Raw genomic sequence first — 24,765 nt, forward strand, 5'->3', positions numbered from 1 at the left:
ATGAAACCATGGTGTCCTTTGATGTGGTTTCACTTTTCACTTGCATACCCACAACTGAGGCAGTGGAGACCGTCAGAAGACGACTACAGGAAGACGATTCCTTACTGAACAGAACCAGCCTCACCCCAGATCAGATTTGTGCACTTTTAGATCTCTGCCTCACCACAACATATTTTAAATACAATGATGGATTCTACAGACAGAAGCATGGATGTGTCATGGGCTCCCCAGTGTCTCCCATTGTAGCCAACCTTTACATGGAGGAAGTGGAAAGTAAAGCTCTTGGTTCTTTCAAAGGGATGGCACCTAGCCACTGGTACAGATATGTAGATGACACCTGGGTCAAAATCAAAACCCATGAAGTAGAAGCCTTCACTCGTCACATCAACTCAGTGGATAAATACATACGTTTTACCAGGGAGGACACCAGAGATAACAAGTTACCATTCCTGGACTGTGTGGTGCTTATCGAGGAAGATGGAAGCCTCAACATTGAAGTTTACCGGAAGCCCACACACACAGACCAGTATCTCCTCTTTGACTCCCACCACCCTCTGGAACACAAACTTGGGGTGATCAGGACCCTACAACACCGTGCGGAAAGTGTTCCCTCTAAGGCAGAAGGGAAGCATAAGGAACACACACACATTAAGAAAGCCCTCAAAACATGCGGTTACCCCAACTGGGCCTTCATCAAATCAGCTAAGATGCACAGGAATGAAGGCCAAACACAAACTACAGAGAATAGGAAGGACAAGAGGAACAACATTGTCATCCCATATGTGTCGGGCTTGTCAGAGAAACTCAGAAGAATTTTCTCCAAGCATGACATCTCAGTATACTTCAAACCAAGTCACACCCTAAGACAAAAACTGGTTCATCCCAAGGACAAACCCGCCAAACACAAGATCAGCGATGTAGTGTATGCTGTTCAGTGCAGTGAAGAGTGCTCGGACCTCTACATTGGTGAAACCAAACAGCCTCTTCACAAACGAATGGCACAACATAGAAGAGCCACCTCGACAGGACAAGATTCAGCAGTACATCTGCATCTGAAGGAAAAAGGGCACTCTTTTGAGGATGCCAATGTTCACATTTTGGACAGGGAAAACAGATGGTTTGAAAGAGGAGTGAAAGAAGCCATCTATGTCCACTGTGAACAACCATCATTGAACAGAGGAGGTGGATTACGTCACCAACTTTCCCCCGCTTACAGTGCTGTCCTGAGCTCCCTTCCCAGACGCCTCAACCCCCATTCACACCTTTGTTCCAGTGACCTCAATAGGCCACAGGAAACAATGGAGCGGAGTCCTAAATTGGTTTCAACTGAAACCACTGATTAAATATGACCCACGCCCCCTCCACACCTGGGCACATGTGTTCACGCACATGATCAATAGAGGGTCATAACCACCTCCAGGGGACTACGCCCACAGGGGTTTAAATACCTGGGTCTCTCCACCATTTGGTTGAGAACTGAAGAAGCCTTTCGGATGAGAGGTGAAACGTCTTCAAGAAACAAAAAGAAGTCCAGTCGCCTTTTTCAAGCTCCAGAGACTACTATGACCTGGATGACTGAGAATCTACACAGACATAAGTAATACACTGTAATACACTGTAAGTTTCAGCTCATTCTCAGGTGCTGGCAGGTTTCGTGGATCCTCAGGTTTGTCACAGAGGATTAAAGGCAGCCAGACTTTCAGTTTTATGTGTATAGTGCCAAATCACAACAGTCACCTCAAGGCTCTTTCCACAGAAGAGCTGAAGGCTCTGCATCCCATTCTACTCTTAAGTATCATAGGAACCACAAGTAAGCCAGCAGTCTGAAGTATAAACAGACTGCTCTTTGTTTAAATAGTGAATATAAGAAACTTGCTAATATAAGGTTTGTTTACAGTGAATATAAAGAAATCACGGGAACCTCCCCAGCAGTCTAGGCCTATAGCAGCATAACTAAGAGAGGCTTCAGGGTCACCTGATCCAGCAACTGTGTTCAGACCAGTATCATTTTATTTTACATTGTGATAACCCTGGGTCAGTTCAGTGCAGATTAAATGAAGCACTGTACTCGCAGATATTGAATATGGATGCACTGAAGCTCATCAGGATATTTATTTGGAATCTGTGGCTGAAAATAATCATTTTACTTAACTAGTAAGTCCAGAAGCTCATATTTCTGTCATAACATTGTTTAAATAGTGAACGCTTTCCTACGATATCCGCTAACATTTGCACAGAAAATTTAAGCTAGCGTCTCAAAGACGGCAAAACCCGCAATAATCTCTACAAATGCATCTCAGAGTTGGGATATCAGCGCTCTCTTACACCACATTAATCTAATTTCAAGTGCTTATTGAACTCACTGCCTTAATAATATCACTATATAAACGCTGTCCATTGAAATCCTCTTACCTGAACACTGCAGCATCCGCCGGAAGTCAGCGAGCATGGCTTCTGTAGTCCTTCGTCTGTAGTCCTTCATCCCTCTGTCAGTGATCCTCCGTTAGAACGATAACTACCTTCTCGACTGACTACGAGGTGCAGACGGCCCTTGCTGGCCCATATCTACAGGCCTGAAAACCGCTAATAAAGTCAGTAATTACCTGATAACATCCGAAGCGGGTGAACTAATGCAATTTACCTGGACAGCAACGGAAATACGCGTGACCATGGTTACGGCCGATGGGGGTCATGGGTACTGTAGTTCATTTATTTATTCATCGTTGGTTCATGGATTTAACACAGAGGAAAAACGGCTTCAGACCACAGAACTCAAAGAAAAAATTGGACACCGAATATAGCACTAACCATAAACACGTAAATATAAATTTAGACCTAAAAAGCCCCACAATTGTCATCGTTACAACCATAAGCAGCACCCCACATGAAATGAAACAAGGAGAAATTCATGTCAAAAGGAAAAGTGGCGGTTAAGGATCGCAATTAAAGGCATAATTCAGCTTCTGAGCTTCCAGTTCAAAAGAAAAGGGGGGAAAAGGGGGGGACAGGGGCAAAAAAAAAAACCAAAACTATACTGCAGCTTAGAAGCCGTGCTCAGAGGCACGAACTTTATCCCACTGCATTTCAGGCAGGTTAGAAGTCGTGCCGAGTAACACGAAAAAAAGAGGGAATTCGTGTTCATGAGCACGAATCAATAGATTAAATTTCGTGACTACTGCACGAACTGCCGTGAGACCGGGTTGGCTCAGCGCAGCACCGCTTCTTTTTTAACCTACTGTATTTATTTACTTATTTAGTTAAAAGATGAAGTGAAACAAAGGAATCTTTTGGTGATTCGCAATGGAAATGTGTAAAAGGTCATACTGAAAAAAATTTTAGGCATCTATTTTAGGTTTTCAAAATTTGATACTTCACCAAAACTTTTTTGAATCACAGAACTCAACGTTTTTGTTAAGAAGGCGCCACCTTTTGGTGACAGTCTACAATTGAGGGAAAGGGGTGTGTTCATGCTGGAAAGTAGATACGCCCAGGAGAAGGAGGGGGACTTCCAGCCCGACGACAGCCGGACGTCGGCCAGCTGGGAGCTGGACTTCAGCTGGCCGACGTCTGGCTGGATGCGGCAACATTAGGTGGCTGCATCTGTACTTGTGTACAATGACAATAAAGTTCTAGCTATTCTAATCTAAAGTTCATTCTATGACTTTATAATGCACTTCCACCAGATCTTTAATTTGTACTTTAAATACATTTGTGGTTTGAGCAGCTGAGTTGAGTATGTGGATTGTGGCCATGAAAACTTGCCAAATCTTCTCTGCCAATGCAAAACAGCTTACTCTACTACTGACTCTGGTTTGGTGTTGTTTATTGGATAGGATGATTGAAGTATGACAAAACAAGACATGTTGTTAACTTGATATTTTTTTTTATAGTTTTGTGGCATTATTTGTTTATTTTATTGACATTTGATTGTATATGTTTTTAAATTGGTGTACTAATTAATGTAAAGTGACCTTGAAAGTTTTGACAGGTGCCTGTAAGTAAAATGTATTATTAAAATGTATTACCAATGTAATCATGCTGTCTGTGTGTGGATGTGTGCTTGCATGCTTGTACAGGAGCTAAGAGAGCGTGTTCTTAGAGGAAAATACCGTATTCCTTTCTACATGTCAAGTGACTGTGAGAACCTGCTAAAGAAGCTGCTGGTCCTCAACCCAGGCAAACGAGGGAGCTTGCAGGTAAAATCAGCATCACACTTTGGAGAAGAGACCATACAACCTGTAAGTCTCAATATTAGTAGTTTCCAGTTGGAAACTACTCATTTATTGGGAAATGACTGCAAAGTTTTAATTTGTTATCAACAGCAGATCAACATTACACATTATAACACATAACATATCAGGAAACCCACTTCAGATCAGTCATGCAGCTTTAACAAAGAAAACGATTAATAATAATTATCATTGTTGCCACCAGTTCTGAACAGCTGTTTGTCTGACTCCCAGCAAATCATGAAAGATCGATGGATGAACATCGGCTATGAAGTAGACGAGTTGAAACCATACACCGAACCTGAAGAAGACCTCAACAACCCCACACGCATTGGTACATTCCTTTAATTTATTTGGCAAAGTTCAATATACCACTCTTTTTCCTGCATGGGAACAATACCTCATGATATCAAATAAGTCATAATCTGCCAACTGTTTGCCAACACAGTGCAGAGCAGCTACCTAAACAATGCTCCTAGTGAGGTAGATTATTTTGTCAATAGTTTTACATCCTCACTGCGTACGACTTTGGATACTGTGGCTCCTCTGAAGAGGAAAGTCTCAAATTCAAAGTGCCTGACTCCGTGGTATAATTCACAAATGCGCAGCTTAAAGCAGATAACCCATAAGCTGGAGAGGAAATGGCATCTTACTAATTTAGAAGATCTTCATTTAGCTTGGAAAAAGAGTTTATTGTTCTATATAAAAGCCCTCCGTAAAGCTAGGACATCTTGGATGGATGGATGGCTGGATGGATGGATGGAGAGAAAAAATTATTTATAACCCTCTCAAATCTCTGAATTAACTTTAGTAGTTACTTCCTCCAAACCATCAACATGTTTATTAGATCCAATTCCTACTAGACTGCTCAAAGAAGTCCTACCATTAATGAATGCTTCAATCTTAAATGTGATTTATTAGTGTCTTTATTAGTTGGCTATCTACCGCAGGCTTTTAAGGTGGCAGTAATTAAACCACTACTTAAAAAGCCATCACTTGACCCAGCTGTCTTAGCTAATTATAGGCCAATCTCCAACCTTCCTTTTCTCTCAAAGATTCTTGAAAGAATAGTAACTAATAGTAACTAACTGATCATCTGCAGAGGAACGGTTTATTTGAAGAGTTTCAGTCAGGTTTCAGAATTAATCACAGTACAAAAACAGCATTAGTGAAGGTTACAAATGATCTTCTTATGGCCTCTGACATTGGACTCATCTCTGTGCTTGTCCTGTGCAGCTTTTGATTCTGTCATGGTCGCCGGGCAGGTTGGACCCAAGTAGCAAACATGGCAGTTACTGATAACAATGGATTATTTATAGTTCAGTTAGCAAAGCCAAGGAAGCGTTGTAGTTCCTTTCTAGTGGGCAGGACAGGCCATTCCAACACTGCCTTAACCTTAACTGTCTCCGCTTTCACCTGACCATTCTCAATAATGTAACCCAGAAAATGGATCTTGTCAGAGTGGAACTCACCCTTTTCAGGTTTAACAGTTTGTTTTCAAGCGTACGTGTTTGTGATGGTCTTTGAGGCTCCTGGAAAAAAAATCTGAATATTGTCAAGATAAACAAAAACAAATTGTTCAAAAGGTCCCGCAGGGCGTCATTAATGAGGTTCTGGAAGACTGCTGGTGTGTTGGTTAAGCCAAAGGGCATCATTAAATATTCAAAGTGTCCAAGGGGCATATTAAAAGTGGTCTTCCACTCATCCCCCTCTCTAATCTGAACCAAATGATATGCATTACGGAGGTCAAGCTCGGAAAACACTGTGGCCTTATGGAGAGGGTCGAAAGCTGAACTCAGAAGAGGGAGAGGATACTTGTTTTTAATGGTAATTTGGTTTAGACCCCAATAATTGATGCAAGGCCATAGCGACTTGTCCTTTTATCCCTCTTTCTCCCACTGGTGAGAAAGAGGGATGAATGATGCCAGCACTTAACGAGTCTTTTATATAGGTTTTCATAGCCTGTGCTCTGGCCCTGAGAGCTGATACAGGCAGCTGGAGGGCAGTAAGCGCCAGGGAGGAGAATAATAGTGCAGTCATATGGTCGGTGATGTGGAAGGGACAGGGCACTAGATTTACTAAACACAGGTGTGAGGTCATGATATTCGGCGGGTACAAAGGCCAAATCAGGTGCTTCAACTAGTGGAGAGGACTTAACAGGGGGAGCAGGTAGAATGGCTGATCCTAAGCAGTGGGATGAGCAAAAAAATGCTTCAGCTGATGATGCTGCATTGTTGCTAGTCAGTGTGGGGATTATGGGTGATAAACCAGGGGAAAACCAGGATCAGGGGATTTTTCAGGGCAGTCAAAAACAAAAAAACATTATAGATTCTCTGTGATTGCCAGACAGGATAAGGGAAACTGGAACGGTACAGCGACTGATAAATGGGAGCTTAAGACCATTTAATGCAATAACCGATATGGGTGACTCGAGCGGAATGGTGGGAATGTTTAATTGCTTGATGATTTGGGAGTTGTCACGGCCCCTCCTCTGACCTGCAGGGGCGGTGCCTCCTGCAGGGGCAATGCCTCCTGCAGGCAAAAGTGTGCCTTGAGTAATTAGAACCACCTGGGCTCAGTAATTTAAGCAGCACTCTACTAACCATTCTCCCCTCTCAGCTCCTCCAGGTAACCTTGGTTTGTCTTTTGTTTTAGTTTGGTTTTGGGTTGCAATATTCATCCAGATTGCCACATACATGTCCACTCACTTATACACTGCATGGACTGGACACACTTACATATTCACTTCCCATATGTATCTTTCTTTTTGATTTGTATATTTTTCAATAAAACTAATCTGATTGGCCTGTACCTTTACCTCCCCTTATTCTTTGTTATGGGCCATGAGCCAGCCTGTGACAGTGTCCAGCAAATTTTGTTCAGTGCCTGTAAAGGAAAGTCTACCTGGTCAAAACTGAGTGTGGCTTTAAGCCACAATATTCCTGTAGTTATTAGCGGGTATAATTTTTTGGCCAGGCCAGACAGGCTGCCATGAAATGCGCCAACACCGCACAATACATACAGAGTCATACTGCCATTCAGTGTTGACGTTCCTCCAGGTTTAACTTAGCCCAGCCCAATTACATAGGTTCCCCCAGAGGATCCTCAGGTGGGCTGAGTGCTGTCTCCCCGACTGACCCAGAGGAGTGATCACAGGGCGAGCTAGGCTGCAAGACCTGGGGCTGAGACTGCCAAGATTTAAAATTACATTCACGGGCACATTCGCATAGGTAATTATCAATCCTAATAGCGAGATCAATAAGCTCCCCTAAGGTATTAGCTTCATCTTGAGTAGCCAGCTCATCTTTGATAGAATCCCCTAAGGCTTGGTAGAAAAGTAGGGGTTTATTATCCCAACCTGACTCCGTGGCTAGAACGCTGAACTTGATAGAGAACTCCGCCACAGATATCATTCTCTGGCTTCGCAAAAAGAGCCAGCGAGCCACCGGATCCTCCCTGAGGGGATGATTGAAGATGGCCCCGAAATCATGGACAAAATGGTCAAAAGAAACGGACTCAGTCGGGTTCGAGTAGAGATAAGCCCAAGCCCAATCATGGCGAAAACTGACAAAGTGTGATATCTTAATAAAATAACTCGTGAACCTCCCTGGGGCGCAATTAAACAGGAAGGAAAGCTGAAGCAGGCAATCTATAAAATGGCCCAGCTCACCCTGAAACGGCCAGGAGAGGAGAACTGTGGCAACCATCAACTCTGGAGAGAATGAGAAAATGAGGGGCGGATCAGCTGGTGCTGCGGTTTCAGTGTCCAAGGCAGCGGCAGGTGAATGTGAGAGCTTAGAGATAAAACAATTTGTAAAGAATGCCCAAATTGTTCAATTTGCTGAGAAACTTGTGAGGCAGAAAATGCTTGGTCGTGCTTACCTAAGATATTATTAGATATTATTAGAAAACACTGCATTTTTTGATTGCTTTGCAGATGATACCCAGCTTTATAGTACCATATCACCCTATAATAGAGCACTTTGCTCTCCGACTGCTGGTTTATGTGAGGTTCCTAGGAATGGGAGGCAGAGCCTTCAGCTTTCAGGCCCCTCTTCTGTGGAACCAGCTCCCAGCTTGGATTCAGGAGACAGACACCCTCTCTATTTTTAAGATTAGACTTAAAGCTTTCCTGTTTGATCAAACTTATAGTTAGGGCTGGATGAGGTGACCCTGACCCATCCCTTAGTTATGCTGCCGTATATTACAACATGCACATGGTTGAAGCTATTTTCCGTCAGCCACAGGGACGCTCTTTTGGGATTGTTAGTGGATCTAAGAGTCACCCAACTATCTAAGCAGACCTACTAAAAGAGAAGCATTAAACACTGTCTCTGTATTGAAATGGTTAATATAGTTATTAACTAAAAACTGTAGATTTTTTCATATAAAAATTTAGGTCTCTTAATAAGGTCAGTAGTATTTCTCCAATGTTGCCAGTGTCTGAGTGATAATTAAGATAAAGTGATTGTACTCTTGCCTCCAGTATTTACTGATAATTAGCAGGTGTTAGCATACTGACATGCTAAACTAAAATGAGATAATGAGGAATACTTTATTTAGCCCATATTTACTGAGTTTCATACTGAATTTCCCCATCATGGGCCTAATAAAGGGATTCTTATCTTACAGATTTCTTATTTTGGAAATTCTTTTGTTACAGTAGTCGAAATGATGGTGTATTACTACTACTAGTACTAGTCTGTGTAGATTCTCAGTCATCCAGGTCATAGTAGTAAAAAGGCGACTAGACTTCTTTTTGTTTCTTGAAGACGGATGAGAGGTGAAACGTCTTCAAGAAACAAAAAGAAGTCCAGTCGCCTTTTTCAAGCTCCAGACTACTACTAGTACTACTACTATTACAACAACAACAAATAGTAATAATAATAATAATAATAAAAGTAATAATAATAATAATCACCAAATTATTATCTGGCAGATGATTCTCTGGCAGACAGATATGTTATAGCATGTGGCATGAAAAATTTTGTGCATCTGTTCTTGTGACATTGGGGCTGAATCAGTGCTGTGCTGCCTGTGTAGCAAGTGGTACAGAGTGTGATCAGGATTATCCATGATGGATAACAATTTGTTTAGTGAGCTGCAGTGCAGCTTCACAAGTGTTCAATTACAGAACCTGTCATGGTCCTCGGCCGTGTGCTCAGTGTTTTGTGTTTTATTCTTGTAGGTTCTGTTTTCCTTGAGTTCTGTTATCTACCTAGTTTGCTTTGGTTTTGATTATTCATCTTAGTTTCCTGTCTTATTAGTTATTGTTTACATTTTGATTTCCTAGTTCCCTTTGTTCCGGTCTCCCCTGCGTCTCTGTGTTCTAGTGTCTGTCCTGTCCCTCTGTCATATCTCTAGTCTGCGGTGTTTATTCCCAGTGTTGTGTCTAATCTGCGTCTCTGTCCCATGTCTGTGTTTCCTGTTTTACTTTGATAGTCCTTTGTTACTTGTGCTTTGTGTTTAGTTTTGCTTCCCCTTGTCTCATTTGGTTTACTATGTTCAGCTGTGCCTCTCACCTGTTGCCTGTTCCCTGATTATCTTGTGTGTGTATTTAAGTCCTCAGTCTGTGTCTGTTCCTTGTGTTGTCGTCAACGATCCCCCCCCCCCCCCCCCCCCCCCCCCCCGCTGTGTATGTCTCCCAGTTTCATGTTTCCATCAGTTTTCGTTCTGGCACCTGTCCAGCCCAGTTTATATTGTATTTCATGTCTCTGGTCATTCCAACAATAAACTACCCTTTAAGTTCAAGTTCAGTCTGTGAGTCCTGCATTTTGGGTCAAAGGTCACCTCCCACACATTGCAGCTATGACAGAACTAGTCTTCCTGATGAGTTTATTCAGTCTGTTGATGTCACCAGCTGATGCTTCTCCCCCAGCAGACCGCAGTTATAAGTACACTGAACTCCCCACAACTGACTGAAAATTTTTTACTGCTCACAAGATATTGAATCTGATGAAAACTTGCACCTGCTATTAGCAAGTACAATAGCAAGAAGGCTGTTATAGTTCACTAATCAAATATTTTCAAACAATAAAAACTCAAATGAAATGACCAAACTCACTCTGGAAACTAACTGAACATGAGCTGAAAACTATAAACAAAAACGTGAAATAAACAAAAATTACACAGTAGTGTTAGCAGTTCAGATGATCCAGGATCTCTTCTAGAATAACACAAACCTGTTTTTAGCTCAGCTGTTTTAGCCATGGCAGCAGCGGTGTCTGTTCCACAAAAAAATTGACATTGGCCATAACTTGAGAAGAATGTGACTTAGGATATTCAGATTCACACCATAGATGCATACTGTTCAAGCTAGACCCATCAAACTTCACACACATGTTCAGTGACTTTACTATAACAGCACTTTTTTTTTTTTTGGACCAACCAGAGCTGATGGGAACAATGGGCTTCTCTCAGGAGGAAATAAGGATGGCACTGGATGGTCAAAAATACAATGAGGTGATGGCGACATATCTGCTGCTGGGGAGGAAAGCTGCTGAGGTTTGTTTCATGACAGAAACTGTCAATTCTTCATGGTCTGACTCATGTCCCTAAATTTCACCTTCCATCCAGTCTGTAAATGAACAGTTCTCCTACTCAGAAGAATTCTCTGTTGTATCTCTTGTCACCAGTTCGAAGTCTCCACTGAGTCTTTCTCCAGCAGTAACCTTCTTCCAAGGTCACGACCCATCAGTGACATCAACGGCTCCAGTCAGTCCCCTGCCCACTCTCGCAGTGTATCAACCACTCAGAAGCAGCGGCGTTTTAGTGACTACGGTGAGTTTATTTTACATCAGAAACAGGAAAGAACACAACACATCATAGTACATATAGGGCCCTGAGGGGCAGGTGTGTCACACAGTGGTTAATGGGTGGCACTGCTGAGGTGGCCCCACTTGTCTGTTCACTGCTGCCTGCTCCTCAATTTTATTTACATTTTAGACATGGAGGGCCTTGGGGGCGGGGGGCAGTGTGGATCGGTGCTGTTATTCAGTGCTCATATTACATCTGTCCCTCCAATTTTAATAGTACTGTAGCTTTCACACAGCCATACACATTCTTCTCATTACATACACTCACATCACCCCAAACACATTGAGTGGGAGGAGGGGGTGGGCAGGTCTTCTCACACCCCAGTTTCATGCACCCTGCCTGGGGTAGAGACTGGCTCGTTGTTCGGGGCTGGGTTGGCTGCTTCCCTGGGCTGCCGCTGGCTCTGTGCTGGTACCCGCTCTCCCACACTAGGTGTCCAGGTATGTCCGTGTGTGTGTGCATGAGTGAGCAACTGGTGCGCGTGCACGTGTGTGTGTGTGTGCGTGTGTGTGTGCGCGTGTGTGTGTGCGCGTGTGTGTGGACAGCTGGGCCTGGGTCTGTGGCTTAATGAGCCTTGGCACCTGTGGGACACGGTTGTAGAGGGCGGGAGTTACCCTTCCCTACCGCTCCACGCTGCTCCCTACTGATTGTCACTACCGCCCCTGGGGTGTGGGTGCCCGTGGATCCCGGGTTGCGCGGCCGGATGTCTTGGCGTGGTTTTTGACCTGCTCCCTTGGCGGCTGTGGCCTGGGGGTGGCTTGGACCTCTTTGGCGTGGGGGGGGCTCTGCCCGGTGTTGGCTGTTCTCGGGCACTTGGGGCCTCGGGGGCCGCATGCTCGGCTCATGCTGGGGGTGCTGGCCTGCGGGGGTGGGGTGGGGGCTGTTCATCGCCTCTGACTTTCTGGACTCTTGCCCTTTGGCCATGGGGGCTCTGTCTGTGGTCTCCCTCCTTCCTCCTCTGGGGTGTGCACACAGTTACCATCAAGATGTGTGGCCTCAGGTCTTCTGAGCTCCTAGTGGGCTGTGGATGGCCTGGGTCCCCTGGGTCCTTCCCTATTCGCCTCTGTATTGCAGGAGGCATGGTTGCAGTTTCTTGTCCTCGTCATTGAGTACGTTGCATGACAGAGGTGCATACACACACACATTACTGCAAACAACAAAATTGTGTGTATGTGTGTATATGTATAGATGTGTGTATTGGTGTATATCTACTTTTCTTCGATCATTTTTTTCCCCTTTCTTCCCTTTGCCCCCCCCCCCCCTTTCTCTCTCTTTTTTTTCTTTCCCTCTTGTTCTTGCCCCTTCCTTGTTGCCTGTTAGGCCTGGCATAAATAACTAAATGAAAAAATAAATAAACAAAAATACAAACATTAAAAAGAATAGCCTATAGAAAACTTATAGAGCTGTTCTTGTAAAAGCAAATATGTTTGGTACAACAGTGCATTCAGATCATTATTCCAATTGCAAAAAATGCCAGACATGACAGGCTTAAAGAGGAAAAAAAAAAAGAAGAAACAGGAAAGAAAAAAGAAACATGAAGACAGTTTGGTCTGTTTGCATTTCATTTTTTCTTTCAGCTTGTGATGCACATCTATCATGAATGCGGTTTATTAAACAGCCTTTGGGCCTCTAATTCAGGAATCTGCTCTTCCTAACTAAGTGTTTTTAAGTTGTTGCTTGGATCAATTAGCATGCATTCTGTGTTTTTTATATTTAGTGGCACCCTCTATACCACCACCTGTCTCCTACACCAAGCACACTCATGCCAGCAGCGTAGAGAGTGACAGAAGGGAAGAACCAGCCTCACCCATCGGAGCTCAGGACCGCAGGAAGTCAGCCGCAGCTTTGGGGGTGAGATTCAGAATTTGCCATATTTTGTTATAAAGCAGGTCTTTGAATGGGTACCAGATATAAATTGGGGTCGAAGGTCAAAAAGCATTTTTTTTTTTCATTTTCCTTTGGACCCTATGCATTCTCTTATCAGTAAATGCACAAATAAATATGCACCATCTTGAAATTAGTAACGCCAGCTATTTCAAGCAATTTGATTCAATTTTATTTGTATAGCACAAAATCACAACAAACAGCTGCCTTAAGGCACTTTGCATTGCAAGGTAAAGACCCTACAATAATTGAAGAGAAAACCCAAGAGTCAAAACGACCCCCTATTAGCAAGCATGTGGTGACAGTGGGAAGGAAAAACTCCCTTTTAACAAGAGAAACCTCCGGCAGAACCAGGCTCAGGGAGGGGCAGTCATGTGCCACGACCAGGAGGGCAGAGGGGAGAGACAGGACAAAAGACATGCTGTGGAAGAGAGCCAGAGATGATAATAATTTATTAAATATAGAGTGGTGTAAAACTAAGGGATGGTTCAGGGTCACCTGATCCAGCTCTAACTATAAGCTTGATCAAAAAGGAAAGTTTTAAGACTTATCTTAAAAATAGAGAGGGTGTCTGTCTCCTGAATTCAAACTAGGAGCTGGTTCCACAGAAGAGGGGCCTGAAAGCCGAAGGCTCTGCCTCCCATTCTGCTCTTAGTATCCTAGTGCTCTACTGGGGTGATATGGTGCTATGAGGTCTTTAAGATAAGATGGGGCCTGATTATTCAAGACCTTGTATGTGAGGAGAAGGATTTTAAATTCTATTCTCGATTTAACAGGGAGCCAATGAAAAGAAGTACTCTAGCTGGAGCATTTTGGATCAGCTGAAGGCTTTTCAGGGAGCTTTTAGGATAATAATAATTAATTACAAGAATCCAGCCTAGAAGTAATAAATGCATGAATTATGGGACCTTATGGTCCCATATCACCCCAATAGAGCACTTCTCTCTCAGACTGCTGGCTTACTTGTGGTTCCTAGGATACTTAAGAGTAGAATGGGAGGCAGAGCCTTCAGCTTTCAGGCGCCTCTTCTGTGTAACCAGCTTCCAGCTTGGATTCAGGAGACAGACACCCTCTCTATTTTTAAGATTAGGCTTAAAACTTTCCTTTATGATAAAGCTTATAGTTAGGGCTGGATCAGGTGACCCTGAACCATCCCTTAGTTATGCTGCTATAGGCCTAGTCTGCTGGGGGGTTCACATAATGCACTGTTTCTTCTCATTCACCTTATTTACTTTGTTTATACTCCACTCTGCATTTAATCATTAATTGATATTAATCTCTGGCTCTCTTCCACAGCATGTCTTTCTCTCCCCTCAGCCCAACTGGTTGCGGCAGATGACTGCCCCTCTCTGAGCCTGGTTCTGCTGGAGGTTTCTTCCTGTTAAAAGGGAGTTTTTCCTTTCCACTGTTGCCAAGTGCTGCTCATAGGGGGTCGTTTTAACAGTTGGGTTTTCTCTGTATTATTGTAGGGTCTTTACCCACAGTACAAAGTGCCTTGAGGCGACAGATTGTGGTAATTTGGCGCTATATAAATAAAATTGAATTGAATTGAATTTGATGCTCATTTAAACTCACCTATGGCAAGTAACAGGTGTGGGCAATATAAAAATCACACCTGAAACCAGATATAAAGGAGAGAAGTTGACTCAGTTTTTGCACTGTGTGCCACACTAAATATGGAGAACAGAAAGAGGTAACAAGTCCATTTCCAGAGATCTTGATGGTCCTTTGTCCAGGATTCGCAACATAATCATAAAGTTTACAGCCCATGGCACTGTAGCTAATCTTGGACATGGACAGAAGAGAAAAATTGATGAAAGGTTGCAACACAGAATAGTCCGGATGGTGGATAAGCAGCCCCAATCAAGTTCTAAAGAAATTCAAGCTGGCCTGCAGACTCAGGGTGCATCAGTGTCACCGTGAACTATCCTTCAACATTTGAATGAAAGGAAATGCTATGGCAGAAGACCCAGGAGGACCCCACTGCTGACACAGAGACATAAAATGCTAGATGGCAGTTTGCCAAAATGTATGTGAGTAGGCCAAAATCCTTCTGGGACAATGTCTTTTCCACTGATGAGACCAAGATAGAACTTTTTGGTAAAGCACGTTCTACTGATCCGTGGCAGTGGCGCAGTGGGTAGGTGCTCACCTTGTAGCCGGAAGGTTGCAGGTTCGAACCCTTGTCCCTGCGCTGCGTTGTGTCCTTGGGCAAGATACTTAAACCACATTGCCTAACGGTAGTACCGGTCTCTGGCTGCATGACTGCAGATGCTTGTTTCTGGATGAGTGATCTGGAACAATCATTTCGTTGTGTGCCAATGACAATGAGTTGAATCTAATCTAATCTACTGCTTACCGAAAAAAGAATGAGGCCTACAAAGAAAAGAACACAGTGCCTACAGTCAAATATGGCAGAGATTCAAAGATTTTTGGGTGATTTTGCTGCCTCTGGTGCTGGATTCCTTGACTGTGTGCAAGGCATCATGAAATCTGAAGATTACCAAAGTGTCACGTTTCGCTGGTGCAGGCAAGGCGGAGGACCCCAGTGCAGGTCTCAGAGGCAAAGCTTATTTTAGCTTGGAACTTTAATTAATAAGTCTGGACAGGTGCCAGCAGTACATGTAACTAAACTTGAACATAAACATAAGCATAACTATGGACATAAGACAAGAACATAGCATGAAACATAAAGCACGCAGCTGGGCAGTGAAGACAACACTAACCCTCGGACGACAAGGACACGACCAAGAACAAAGCAAACCCAGGGGCTTAAATACATACAGAAGGTACTGGTGGGTAACAAGAAACAGCTGGGGAACACAGGGCACAGGTGAACAGAATCTACCTAATAAACAAGGGAAGCAAAACTAGACAGGACACACAGGGAGTACTAAACTATCAAACTAAAAACAGGAAGTAAACAAAGACACCAATGCAGACTTAACAGACTGACAAAAGGAGTGAGAACATGACCAACTAAACCAGACCTGGGACAAAGGAGAGACACTAAGAAACACAGAACTAAACCAAAGGGAACCTAAATACAAGAGGGTCATGACTTACACACACACGGGAGTATAGGGAAAACAGAACATGAGAAACCAAAACAGAAAACAAAGAAACTAAGATTCAAATACTAAACTATAACCAAAACTAGAAATAGAACAGAACTTCACAATTAGAAACCAAAACACTGGGCCACCGGCCCAGGATCATGACAGTACCCCCCCCTCAAGGGCCGGCTCCAGACGGCCCAAAACCCGAAAACAAAAAGCCACACCAGGGCGGGCGGCGGGGGACCAGGACGGAGGGCTCGAGACAAAAACAAAACAAAATCCCAAGGAGCAACAATGTCCAAAAAACAAACCAGGAACGAAACAGAAGGCGGCAGCACACGGCTGGAAAAAAGTCCAAACAAAAAGAAAACACAAGTCTGGAGGCCGACCGCGTTCCCAGCGGCGGTGGAGAGGACGAAGGCGAGCAGGAGGCCGACCGCGCTCCCAGCGGCGGTGGAGAGGACGAAGGCGAGCAGGGGGCCGACCTCGCTCCCAGCGGCGGCGACGAGGACGAAGACGAGCAGGAGGCCGACCGCGCTCCCAGCGGCGGCGACGAGGACGAAGACGAGCAGGAGGCCGACCGCGCTCCCAGCGGCGGCGACGAGGACGAGGACGAAGACGAGCAGGAGGCCGACCGCGCTCCCAGCGGCGGCGATGAGGACGAAGACGAGCAGGAGGCCGACCGCGCTCCCAGCGGCGGCAACGAGGACGAAGGTGAGCAGGCTCAAGGTACTCAAAAGGCTCCAGACACTTGAAAGGCTCAGAAACACTAGAAGAGCCAGGGAACTAAAAGGAGCCAGGAAACTCGAAAGAGCCATGCTGCCGAACAGGAGGCCGACCGCGCTCCCAGCGGCGGCGACGAGACAGGACAGGAGGCTCGGACAGAGCGTGACTTTCCAGCACGGGTTCTGGCTGAGCAGCACACACAGGCTCTGGTGCAGGACCCTCTGGCTCAGGGCGCTCGGGCTGAGCGGAACCCTCCGGACGCTCGGACTGAGCGGGACGCACGGGCTCTGGCGCAGGACCCTCAGGACTCTCAGGACGCTCGGACTGAGCGGGACGCACGGGCTCTGGCGCAGGACCCTCAGGACTCTCAGGCCGCTCGGACTGAGCGGGACGCACGGGCTCTGGCGCAGGACCCTCAGGACTCTCAGGACGCTCGGACTGAGCGGGACGCACGGGCTCTGGCGCAGGACCCTCAGGACTCTCAGGACGCTCGGACTGAGCGGGACGCACGGGCTCTGGCGCAGGACCCTCAGGACTCTCCGGCGGCTCGGACTGAGCGAGACTCCCTGGCTGCATTGCAGGGCACGCAGCCATCTCCTCCGACGACTGGGGCTGCTTTGCAGATGGATCGGGTGAGTCTGATGGTGGTGGTGAAGACAGATGAAGTGCAGGTGCAGGCTGAGGCAGAGCAGAGGAGGGAACTAAGGGAGTGACCAAAGGGACCGAAGGGGAAGGAGCTGAGGTGATAGGAGGGAGTGAGGGGACTAAAGGAACCAAAACTGAAGGGACCGAAGCTAAGGGAAGTGGAGCTGAGGGCGCTAAAGGAACTGAAGCTGATGCTGAGGGAGCTGGGACCAAAGGGACTGGGACTGAGGCTGCAGGGGTAACCAAAACTAAAAGAGCTGACTGAGTGGGAGGCAGAGCTACAGGGGTTGACTGAGAGCTGGGGAGAGCGGAGGCTGGAGCTACAGCTGACTGGGATAGAGCGGAGGCTGGAGCTACAGCTGACTGGGATAGAGCGGAGGCTGGAGCTACAGCTGACTGGGATAGAGCGGAGGCTGGAGCTACAGCTGACTGGGATAGAGCAGAGGCTGGAGCTACAGCTGACTGGGATAGAGGGAGAGCCACAGAGGCTGACTGAGTCCCTGCTGCTGCAGCTAACGCTGAAAGCTGATACAAAGGCTTGGACCTAGCTGCCCCCACCCGAGGAACAGGAACGGGTGCAGAGGTCAGCCCGTCCGTGGCTGCCCCCACCCGCGGAACAGGAACGGGTGCAGAGGTCAGCCCGTCCGTGGCTGCCCCCACCCGCGGAACAGGTACGGGTGCAGGGGAAGCTGGAGCTAAGGGAGCAGGGCGAGCAGAGGGAGCTGGAGCTAAGGGAGCAGGGCGAGCAGAGGGAGCTGGAGCTAAGGGAGCAGGGCAAGCAGAGGGAGCTGGAGCTAGGGGAGCAGGGCGAGCAGAGGGAGCTGGAGCTAGGGGAGTGAAAGGGACCTGAACAGGGACTGAGGCTAAAGCAAAGGGAGCAGGAGCTGTGGGTGCTGAAGCTAATGGCTCTAGGCGCAGACGTGGGGCTGCTGCAGGCTGTTGGCGTGGAGGCTCTGAGACGGGCTGCTGTGGAGGCTGGCGGCGAGGGGCTGCTGCAGGCTGCTGTGGAGGCAGACGGCGAGGGACTGCAGCTGGCGGCTGTGAAGGCGTGATCCGCTCGATCCGCTCCGGTGGCGGTGAAAGCGTGGAGCAGGTAAGGTGATGGGTATCCGGAAGAAAGAGAGGTGATGCGGCAACAGCTTGAAGCAGGGAGGACAAATCCACCTCTTTAACAGGGTGGCCAACGCGAAACAGTTCGTATTGCAGATGGTCTCGGAGGGAAATGATTGAGTGAGCCAGGGAAGCTGTGGTAGGGCACTCCTGAAGCCAGGGCGTGGAGGAAATGAATCCACCGCAAAAGGTGAGTTGCATAAGTCTCTCACACTTGTCCGTGGCATTTAAAATTCGCAGAACATAGTCCATTAACTTAGGAACTACTTCCTTCACCTCCCTTAAAATTCCATTAGAGTCAGTTTTAGGAGGGGCATGCAAAACGTCTTTGTCTTTGGCTGACGTAGAGACAAAAAACGTGGGGCCTGAGTCTCCAGCCAGCTTGGAAAACTCACTTCCCTCTGTGGTCAAAGTATTGGGAATAGCTGTAGTAAACTCAGTCTTCGAATTAAGCAAAACAGCGGAGTTACTCACAAATTGCCCGGTGCCGCCACACATGGGTGAGTGAGCAGAATTGTCCTGATGCTGCACAGTCTGCGCAGTGACGCCGAGCTGTTGCTGTGCAGTGCTTATCGGTGTGGCAGCCGAAGGCTGCCGTTTCCCTCGTCGAACACCGCGCTTCTTTCTCCAAGAAGCAGGCGGAGGCTGCGACGAGGTGACAGACGGCATAATCCGCAGTGGCGGCGAAGAGACATAGCCACCCAATGTGATCGCCGTCGGAACGGGTGGAGGGGTTGCAGCTGTCGGCGCGATCAGCTGCCGTGGCGAGGCTTGGGCTCGATGCTGAGGTGGAGCATGACGTTGCTGGGCCTTTTGCCAGCTGGCCGGCCCGCCCAGGGCCAGACGAGTGCCGGTAAACTCAGATCGGCGCTCCGGGGTGAGCCAGGGCTTCCACCTGATCTGTTCATTGTGGTAATATTCTATCACCGTATTGCGCTCCTGAAGATCGTAGTCCGCGGGGTCCATCTCGGTTCGTGTCCTACTGTCACGTTTCGCTGGTGCAGGCAAGGCGGAGGACCCCAGTGCAGGACTCAGAGGCAAAGCTTATTTTAGCTTGGAACTTTAATTAATAAGTCTGGACAGGTGCCAGCAGTACATGTAACTAAACTTGAACATAAACATAAGCATAACTATGGACATAAGACAAGAACATAGCATGAAACATAAAGCACGCAGCTGGGCAGTGAAGACAACACTAACCCTCGGACGACAAGGACACGACCAAGAACAAAGCAAACCCAGGGGCTTAAATACATACAGAAGGTACTGGTGGGTAACAAGAAACAGCTGGGGAACACAGGGCACAGGTGAACAGAATCTACCTAATAAACAAGGGAAGCAAAACTAGACAGGACACACAGGGAGTACTAAACTATCAAACTAAAAACAGGAAGTAAACAAAGACACCAATGCAGACTTAACAGACTGACAAAAGGAGTGAGAACATGACCAACTAAACCAGACCTGGGACAAAGGAGAGACACTAAGAAACACAGAACTAAACCAAAGGGAACCTAAATACAAGAGGGTCATGACTTACACACACACGGGAGTATAGGGAAAACAGAACATGAGAAACCAAAACAGAAAACAAAGAAACTAAGATTCAAATACTAAACTATAACCAAAACTAGAAATAGAACAGAACTTCACAATTAGAAACCAAAACACTGGGCCACCGGCCCAGGATCATGACACAAAGGATTTTGGGTCGCAATGTAGGGCCCAGTGTCAGAAAGCTGGGTTTGCTTCCAAGGTCATGGGTCTTCCAGCAGGACAATGACCCCAAACATACTTCAAACAGCACAAAGAAATGGATGAAAACAAAGTGCAGGAGAGTTCTGAATGGGCCAGCGATGAGTCCGGATCTAAGTCACATTGAACACCTGTGGTGAGATCTTAGAATTGCTGTTGGGAGAAGGCACCCTTCAAATACAGTGGTCTGCAAAAGTTTGGGCACCCCTGATAATTTTCATGATTTTCCTTTATAAGTCATTGGTTGTTGGGATTAGCAATTCAGTTAAATATATCATATAGCAGATGAACACAGTGATATTTCAGAAATGAAATGAAGTTTATAGGATTTATAGACAGTGTGCAATAATTAAACAAAATTAGGCAGGTGCATAAGTTTGGGCACCCCAACAGAAAAATTACATCAATATTTTGTAGATCCTCCTTTTGGAGAAATAACAGCATCTAAATGCTTCCTATAGCTTCTAATCAGAGTTGGGAGTCTGGTTGAAGGTTTGATAGTTTCCGGGCATGGACAACCTGCTTTAAATCACACCTCAGATTTTCAATAATATTCAGGTCTGGGGGCCGTTCCAGAACGTTGTACTTGTTCCTCTGCATAAATGCCTTAGTAGATTCTGAGCAGTGTTTAGGGTCGTTGTCTTGTTGAAGTATCCAGCACCGCCGCAACTTGAACTTTGTCAAGTGGATACCAAGTGTTTGTCTTGGAATGCTGTGTTCTTTTTCGACCATGCATACCACTATTTGTTATGTCCAAATAACAAAATTTTAGTTTCATCAGTCCACACCACTTTATACCAAAATGAAGCTGGCTTGTCCAAATGTGCTTTAGCATACCTCAAGCTGAGAACACTCAGTACAAAAATAAAGAATAAATAAAGTCTGATAGAAAATTACTAAAATAGTCTACAACAAAAATCTCTAAACATTCATATACATTAGTAAAAAAAATTAATGATTATTGCATATTTATTGCATTTGTTAATATTTGCACATCAACATTATTGCACTTGTTTAATATAGGTGAATGAATAAAATGGTAACTAGTCTACTGTGGATCAGTGCTGGTTGTAGAGTCTGATAGCAACAGGAAGGAAGGACATACGATAGTGTTCTCTTACACACTTCGGATTAAGCAGTCGCTCACTGAAGGAGCTGCCCAGTGCTGCCACAGTCCCATGCATGGGATGGGTGTCGTTCCCCCGTATGGCTGCCAGTTTGGCTTGCATTCTCTTGTGTCCCACCACATGCACAGGGTCTAAATGACATCCCAAGTCAGAGCCAGCCCTGTTTATGATTTTATTCAGTCTCTTCCTTTTTACTGTTGTGATGCTGGTACCCCAGCAGACCACTCCATATAAAATGGCTGATGCCACCACTGAGCCATAAAAAGTCTTAAGGAGTTCCCCCTGTACTTCAAATGACCTCAGTTTCCTGAGTAGGTGAAGTCTACTCTGGCCTTTTTTGTACAGTGCCACAGTATTGTCAGTCCAGTCCATTTTGTTATTTATGTGAACACCCAGGTATTTGTAAGAGTCCCCACCCAGGTATTTGTTCCCTGCATATTCACTAATGGAGGGGGATGTCTGCGCCTACAGAAGTCCACCACCAGTTCTTTGGTCATCCCCGCATTAATCTGGAGGTGATTGCTCAAACACCAATCCACAAAGTCTAAGATCAGTCCTCTGTACTCACTGTTCTCATTGTTTGTGATGAGGCCGATGATCACAGAGTCATCTGAGAACTTCTGGAGATAACGTGACCATAAGCTGGTACAGGGTGAATAGGAATGGAGCCAGGACTGTTCATTGAGCGGCTCCTGTGCTGCTGAACACCATATTGGACACAGTCCCGAGCCCTCACATACTGTGGTTGGTTGGTTAGGTAGTCCAGAATCCAGTTTGACAAGTGACAACTGACTCCAACATATTCCATCTTGTCCCTCAGAATACTCGACCGAATGGTATTGAAAGCACTGGAGAAAACAAAAAAGGTGATTCTTACAGTGCTCCCTGGCTTTTCCAGCTGATATAGAGCTCTGTTCAGCAGATAGATAACAGCATCATCCACCCCGATTCCAGGCTGATACATTAATTGAAATCATAAAGCATCCCAACACCCTTCAGCCCTGCACAGCTTCCCAGTCCCATCTGTAACTTGAGAGCTATAAGAATCTAAGCTGGTGCAGTGAAGATGATTCATCTGAAATATGCAGTGTAATAAAAGGCAGCTTCAGACTACAGTGTGTACAAATGCAGTTTACATCTAATCTCAATTTGTTACTTGTGATCCATGACCTGTCATGGCTCCTGTTAACCACGCCTTGTGTTTCACGGGTGGGGCCTACTCCTGTTCTTGCCAGCTGGGTTACTCACCTGCTCTCCATCGGCCAATTTCCTGATCCCTTTTTAAGGAGAAGAAAAACCTTTAGTCAGCGCTGGACTGTACACTGCATCCAGTTAGTACTAAGCCTCTCTGTGTATCACTCCAACGTACTTCCCTGTTAACGATTTATTTTCCCCTCTCTGCACAGTATTCCGAGGACCACGCGAGTAGTTGAGTGACGGAGAGGAGAATCCATCGGAGGGTTGGAGTGATCCTGTTTCAGAGGCCATCAGCTGGATATACATCCCTGCAATATTTATTCTTGTCAATAAATCTGTTAATTCTCTTCAGTCTGCAGTTGAGTCTCATCCCTGCTGCAAACATGACATGACCAGCTCCCAATTTGGATTCAGGAGACAAACACCCCTCTCTATTTTTAATTAGGCTTAAAACTTTACTTTTTGATCAAGCTTATAGATGTGGCTGGATCACGTGATCCTGAACCCTCCCTTAGTTATGCTGCAATAGGCCTAGGCTGCTGGGGGGGTTCCCATGATGCACTGCGTTTCTTTTTCATTCACCTCTTTTCACTCTGTTTATACACCACTCTGCATTTAATCATTAATCTCTGACTCTCTTCCACAGTTTATTTATCTCCTGCTCTCTGATGGGGACAGTCGCATTCTCTCTCTCTCCTGCCTCTCTGCCCTCCCCCATCTCTCCTGCTTGCTGCTTGCTGTAAGAGTGTCTCTTACACACTGACCGAATAAGATTAAGAAGCAACATGGAACACCATTGATCGAATTTTCTCCACTATGAGATCGGGGAAAGGGGAGCCTGCGTGTCTGAGTGGAACAGACCCGGTCGGATACACACATATATATATGTATGTATATATATGTGTGTGTATATATATATATATATATATATATATATATATATATATATATATACACACATATATATATGTATGTATATATATGTGTGTATATATCAGTCAGTCAGTCAGTCAGAATACTTTATTGATCCCAAAGGGAAATTACTACTGTTACAGCTGCAACCGTTTCATTTAAACGAGTAAACCTAAAACACAATAACATACACTAAAGGCATAAAAGTATAAAGACTAAAGAGATATTTTGACTATATACACATCTAAATCTATACACATATGAAAATTGTGAGTGCAAAAATTTTTAAATAGGTGTCATTATATATATATGCACAGTCCTTTTTTGTACAATGTATATAGTGTATGTACAATGTATATGGAAATTTAAGCAATTTTATGTACAATTGAATACTGATAAATGAATGACACTGATGAACCACAATGTCACCTATTAAGGGAGGAGTTATAGAGTCTGATGGCCACAGGTAGAAATGACCTCCTGTGGCGCTCTGTGGTGCATTTTGGTGGGATGAGTCTTGCACTGAATGTGCTCCTGTGTCCCATCACTGTGTTGTAGAGTGGGTGGGAGCCATTGTTCATAATGGCCTGCAGCTTAGACAGCATCCTCCTCTCCGACACTGCCATAAGCGAATCCAGTTTCACTCCCACCACATCACTGGCTTTGTGGATCAGTTTATTGAGTCTGTTGGCGTCTGCCGCCCTCAGTCTGCTGCCCCAGCATGCAACAGCATAGAGGATGGCACTCGCCACCACAGACTCATAGAAGATCCTGAGCATAGTCCGGCAGATGTTGAAGGACCTCAGGCGTCTCAGAAAATAGAGGCGACTTTGGCCCTTCCTGTATAGGGCATCAGTGTTCTTAGCCCAGTCCAGTTTGTTGTCAATGTATACTCCCAGATATTTGTAGTCCTCAACGGTGTCCACACTGACCCCTCCGATGGACATAGGGGCCACCGGTGCCTTGTCTTTCCTCAAGTTCACCACCAGTTCCTTTGTCTTTGTCACGTTGAGCTCTAGATGGTTCCGCTTGCACCATGTGACAAAGTCCTTCACTGTCCTCCTGTACTCATCCTCATCACCCCTGCTGATACATCCAACTATTGCAGAGTCATCAGAAAACTTTTGAAGATGGCAGGTCTCTGAGCAGTAGCTGAAGTCTGTGGTGTAGAGGGTGAAGAGGAAGGGAGAGAGGACAGTCCCTTGTGGGGCTCCAGTGTTGCTAACTACTCTGTCAGACACACAGTGCTGCAGCCGTACATACTGTGGTCTGCCAGTCAGGTAGTCAACAATCCAGGACACAAGG

The sequence above is a fragment of the Archocentrus centrarchus genome, chromosome 1 (genome assembly GCF_007364275.1).
Source record: "Archocentrus centrarchus isolate MPI-CPG fArcCen1 chromosome 1, fArcCen1, whole genome shotgun sequence".
NCBI classification, from domain to species: domain Eukaryota; kingdom Metazoa; phylum Chordata; class Actinopteri; order Cichliformes; family Cichlidae; genus Archocentrus; species Archocentrus centrarchus.